This window comes from Panthera uncia (assembly GCF_023721935.1).
Source record: "Panthera uncia isolate 11264 chromosome A1 unlocalized genomic scaffold, Puncia_PCG_1.0 HiC_scaffold_17, whole genome shotgun sequence".
Taxonomy (NCBI): domain Eukaryota; kingdom Metazoa; phylum Chordata; class Mammalia; order Carnivora; family Felidae; genus Panthera; species Panthera uncia.
Genome location: NW_026057577.1, coordinates 144776887 through 144782451, shown reverse-complemented (window position 1 = coordinate 144782451; position 5565 = coordinate 144776887). Strand labels below are relative to the sequence as shown.

Genomic DNA, 5565 nt, shown 5'->3' with positions numbered 1-5565 from the left:
AATTTTCAAGTCACTGAAGTTCATCCAAGTTATCTGTAAACCTCACTGGTAGAGAGTAGAAAGGTGAGGCTCATAAAAAATGAGGACTTCCTCAGGATCCAGGGAGAGTGACCCAGGGAGGATGAGAGCCCCCAAGGGGACAGGTCAAGACCAAGTTCCACGGTCCAGGCAGTGAAGGGAGCCCTGAAGGAGGCTCCCAGTGATCAGGGTAGCACCCTGTTCACAGCTCCTAGATGGCCAGTGTGGGGTAGGGCTCATCGAGGGGGACACAGCCAGAGGACAGGCTTGGACCACAGTTTTGGGCAGTTGTGAGATGACCTAAATCCAACCCTCATCTACCCTCCTGGACAGACCCCGTCTAGAGACCTATGAAACTGAGGCTTCCACATCAAGACATTCTGCACCGACCTCTTATCATTGGGACCAAAAGTGTGTAGTGAGGTCCAGCCGTCACCAGAGCGAGGACACTCCCAGCCAGCTCCTGAGGTCTGCTATGCTGGCCACAGCTTTCTCTGGCTGGACTGCCATTTGCTTTGGATCTGATCCAGTGGGTAGCAGAGATGTTCTGAGGTCACACACCGGGGTGAATATCTCTGCACCTACTAGCTACTGAGTTTGAGAAAGTTTAGAACTCCACGGAGCCTCAGCTCCCTTATCTGAAAGATGGTGCTAATGAGACAGACAACCCCAATGGGTCATCATGAGGATCACGTAGGTAATGAATGTAAGACACAGGGGGCAGTGAAGTGCCCCCACATCAGCTGCTGCTCTCTGACTGTCACCTATAACGGCACAGGCTCCCTCACCCGATGGCATCTGTTGTCCATCTGTGTCAGAAGTTCACTTCTACACACTCCAGATCAACCATGTGATGTGAAGTGAGCTGTCAACACCCTTGTCAAAGGAGCAGAGCTCAGGGTAGACGGTGGTGTGCTATGCAGGGAGCCCAGACACTGGGGTGGTGACTGCAGGAACTTCTGTTGTCATCAAATAAGGCCCATGGAATACCAAAAATGGTGCCTGTAAGTGCAGTTAGTGACCCATTAATTATCATGATGGCTGCTAGACAGGAGCTCCCAATAGTGACATTAAAGGTACTTAAGATGCACGGATTGGCTAAAATATTTTTTAAAACATCCCCACCCCTTCAGGAAGAGGGTGCAAAAACTCATCGATGCCTGAACCCCTTCCCTTGGGGATGATGTGTGACAACAGCCCTAAACCATCCCCCATCGTCGGGCCCTGGACTTGGGAGGATTATCTTTGTCTGATGCTGGTGACGGCATTTGCCTCCACAGCCTTGGCATTTGCCTCAAGGCTCCTTCTGCCCAGCAGGAGTCAGAACCCCTAAGGGGCAGGAGCTAGGACTTCATTAAGCTCATAGAACAGGTTAATGAACACGTTGGCCCTGCTGGCAAATTAAGACTGTTTCAATAAATGCCTTGTGTGTGGCTGAAGCTGGTTTGAGGCTTTTTGAGGAGCAAAAAGTCAAGGCTCTCACCTGCCTCCGACTTCTTTAGCTGCTACCCAAATCGACCAAGAAGAATCCAAGAGATGCACATAACCAAACTGGCTTAAGTCCGTTGGGGCTGTGCCTGTGCCCGTAAGCTTCATGGGGGAACGATAAAGGGCAAGTGTCCTCGGCTCTGGAGAAGCCACTCGAGCTGACAGCTACCGCCACCCCCATGGAGTCACCGGGAGAAACCCACCAAAGCCAGGAGGTCATGTTCAAGGTCGTACCACAGGGAGATGAACTGAACAAGAAAACAATTTCAACAAGGAACTCCTTCTCCCTGGTTGACCCTGCGCATTAAGCAGCCAGCCTCAAGTAAGGGGCGAGGCGTGGACACCGCTCTCTGTGCCACAGGATGGGGCTTGTTCAAGTTGCCAAGAATAGGGGCGCCTGGGTGACTCAGTCAGTTAAGCGCCTGACTTTGGCTCAGGTCATCATCTCATGGTTCGTGGATTCAAGCCCCGCGTCAGGCTCTGTGCTGACAGCTCAGAGCTTGGAGCCTGCTTTGGATTTTGTGTCTCTGTCTCTCTCTGCCCCTCCGTTGCTCGCACTCTGTCTCTCTCTAAAATAAATAAACATTAAAAAAAATTTAAATAAAAAAAATAAAGTTGTCTCACTTCAAGAGATACCAGGTGAAATTTAGAAGAAAAGGAGGGGGGGGCGGGGGGACAGGTAAAAACCGATCACCATGCTTGGAAACACGTGGTAATTCAGGGTAAAAATAGGTACAGCACACCTAAATACAGGGTGGTCGCTCGTGTGACCCACAGGGATATCGTTTGTCAGATGGCTTATGCCCATGCGGAAGGAGACATGCTAGTCTGTGCAGCTCATGCTCATGAACTCCCAAAGTACGGTGTGAAGGCTGGCCTGACAGGTTATACTGCAGCATACTGTGTCTACCTGCCGCTGGCCGGCAGGCTTCTCACTATGTTTGGCACAGATAAGACCCATGAAGGCCAAGTGGAGGGGACCGGAGATGAATACAACGTGAATGGCACTGACGGTCAAGCTGGTCCCTTCACCTGCCATTGGGACGTAGGGCTTGCCAGAACTGCCCCTGCAGATAAAGTTCTGGAGCTGTGGGTGGAGGCCTGTTGGTCCCTCACGGCACCAAACGATTCCCCCCGTCACGACCGGAAAAGCGAGGGGTTCAATGTAGAAGGACATCGGAAGCACGCCACGGGTCAGAACGCTGCAGGCTCTGTGTGTGGCCTCACGGAAGAAGACGAAGCTGCTTCCAGAAACAATTCCCCCAGTGCGCAAAGAACCGTGGGCTCCAGACACGGCGGGGGAGACGCACGAGAGAGCTCGCACCGCTGTACAAGAGAAGGCTGTGAGAAGAAGCCCAAGAAAGAGGTTAAAAAGATGAGGTGGAGCCATCCCAAAATACCTCCTGCCCCGAAGAACGATCGGGTAATTCAGAAGTGGCCAGGCTTCCTTACACCTCCAAGTAGGCTGCTAAGAGCTAATAAATCTTCCCTATGAAGATTTTTCAGATACAGACAATAATAAACTCATTCATCAAGCTGAGAGAGAGAGAGAGAGAGAGAGAGAGAGAGAGAGAGAGAAGCTGTTTTCCTCTCCCCCCAAGATGAGTACAGTCCAAAATCCCCATCAGAAGCAAAAGGACTCTCAGAATTCTGGGTCCCTAAACTGGGGAAGCAGAAGGGCAAGCAGTCGTCAAAATCCAGCCTCGGGACTTCCTGCTCCTTAAGGGTGTTTGCCGAAGCCAAGTTCCCTGGGCAGCCCCTTGGTATCCAAGAATCGCCCTTAGGCTCCATCCTGACCCGCATTCATTATACTGGGAAGTGTGCAGATGAAGCACAGCGTTTCACGGAAAAGGTGAGTGGCACGTGGAAGCACAGGAAGGGTCCCGGACAGTCAGCCAGTGCGTGTCCCCCCGAAGAACGTCGACCCGAGAAAACAGCGCACTGTCCGCCAGAACCTCAAGTTTGGGAGCTCACGGGAGACACACACTGGTTTTCCGCTCAGCTTCTACACAGCTCCCAGCATCGCCCCCCGGGCTCCGACCGGTCAACAGGCTCCGAAGCCCGCGCCACGGAAGACACAAGTGAGGACGTCGCGGACGCGCGTGCGGATGTACAAATCCCAGATCCTGACCGGGGGTAGAGAGCTGAATACGGGTATCAGTCAATCCCGGGGAACACGTACATTCAGGTCACTCTGGAAAAGACCTTCGAAGAGAAGGGGTCGGCTGCAGCCCAGCGATACCACACAAGGAAACCCAGACTCTCTGGCGTGGGCTCACATCATAAAGGTTTTCTCGCTCAAGGGGGTCAGAGCTGCTCCACCATCGTGGGGCTACGTATGCCATCCAGAGCGTGTCCAGCAAGGTGGCCACAGCCAGGGAAGAGAGGACACGTGGGATAGTTTAATTGCTTCTCCCCACCCCTCCTGCCAGCGCCGCGGCCCGGTCTCCCCGCAGGGAAGTCTGGGTAAGTGGGGGGCAGTCTCTGCTCCGGGAGGTAAGCCCTCTGTATGTGCTGTGTGTACGGGACTGGTCATGAAGCCTGGGTCCCCATCATCCTCTCTGCTCCCCACGTACACACCTGAATTCCCACAGAGGTGCCCGCTGGGGAGGATGATAGACATTCTGGAATTCACGATACTTCTTCTGGACTCTGCGTGATGCCTGGAAGGGATGAAATGCTGTTTTGTCATCAATGCCACTTCAAGGCATTGGCATGTGATAGAAGCAATTCTAAAAACCCCCAAATCATTCCTGACCAAGGTCAGGGCCCAGGAGATACAGATGGGTAAGGAAATCCACAGCCAGGTAGAAGGAGAACAGAAAATGAATATGAGCAAAGGACAAAAGAACAATGAACATGAGCCTAAGTCCGGGTCAAGACAGTTAATGACCTGCTAGCCCCACGGGGGTCACAGACGCCAGAGGCTGTGCGAGTGCAGGGCTGGGGGGTGAGCTGGTTGGAGAAGCAACCCAAGGGGCTGGAGGAACAGGGGAAAGGGGATACCTGAGCAGAGGCCCTGAGCATCACCAAGAGGATGGGATGCAGGGAGAAGGGGGCATCACTCGTGCCTCCACTGGAATCCAAGGACCTCAACGATGTGAGTCCGGTTCTAACTTCTCTGACCTCCCACACACCAAACCCTGCCACACAGACCCACACAGCCCCACCCTCGTGCCTGCCCACACCTCCCTGCCTGAACCGGCCTCCAGTGTTTCCCCAAAAGGGAAGAAAGAATCTGTCAGAACCCTTCCTCTGTGCTGGTCACTCCTGGTCCAATGCTGGTCCCGTTCTGGTGTCAGCCACCCCCGGCATAAGAGCGGGGTTTGTCTTTTTATTTTTTTAATTGCCTAGAGTGTGAGTCTTCAACTTGATCTTTCAACGGAGTTCTTTCTCTCCATCTGAGATCCTGAATTTCTCTTAAACCACCTCAAGAAAGTGGCCTGCAATCCCGCTCTGCCCGCCTAACTTTAGATATCGGATAAAACCTTGATTCTCAGCATGAGCACATTTATCCCAACAGGTCACTTTTTGAAAAAGGTTAAAGCAATTGAAGGAAGCCTTTTCCCTGATATCAAAGCCACAGACTTAGGTGATTTTTTTAGGCCAAAAGAAACCCACCATAAAAAAAAGAAAAAAGAACAAATCGGCATTCCCTAAAAAGAAAGCCGCCCTGCTTCTTTTTCTTAGCCCAGAAAATTACTAGTTCACAAGGTGAATCTCCCCGTGAATAAACGCGATACGGATGGGGAAATAAATCATTTGACTGTCTACATTTTTTTCTTTGTGACAGTCATCTTGTTGAAAAAGGCCATTTTTTAATTTCTTTTTTTTTTTTTGTGCTAATGGAAGTGTCTTGCTAGGTGAGACTTACACACTATCTAAAATGTATAGAAAGTTTTATCTTTTCAACGCATTTTATTCTCTCTCGCGAATAATTTCCTGCAGAAGTGCCCCAAATTAGGTTACAGGTATAAACATCTGCACGTCAGAGGTGTGGGGGAGGTCTGAAAGCCCTCACCGAGGTCACCTCCAAGTGACCTTGACAGCGGCTTCTAC

At 51.5% G+C, this 5565-nt stretch overlaps 1 pseudogene; it reads left to right on the top strand.

Annotated features, from left to right (window-relative positions):
• The first annotated feature begins 2124 nt into the window (after positions 1-2124).
• On the top strand, positions 2125-2970 carry LOC125935316 (60S ribosomal protein L5-like; annotated as a pseudogene).
• Positions 2971-5565: the final 2595 nt, after the last annotated feature.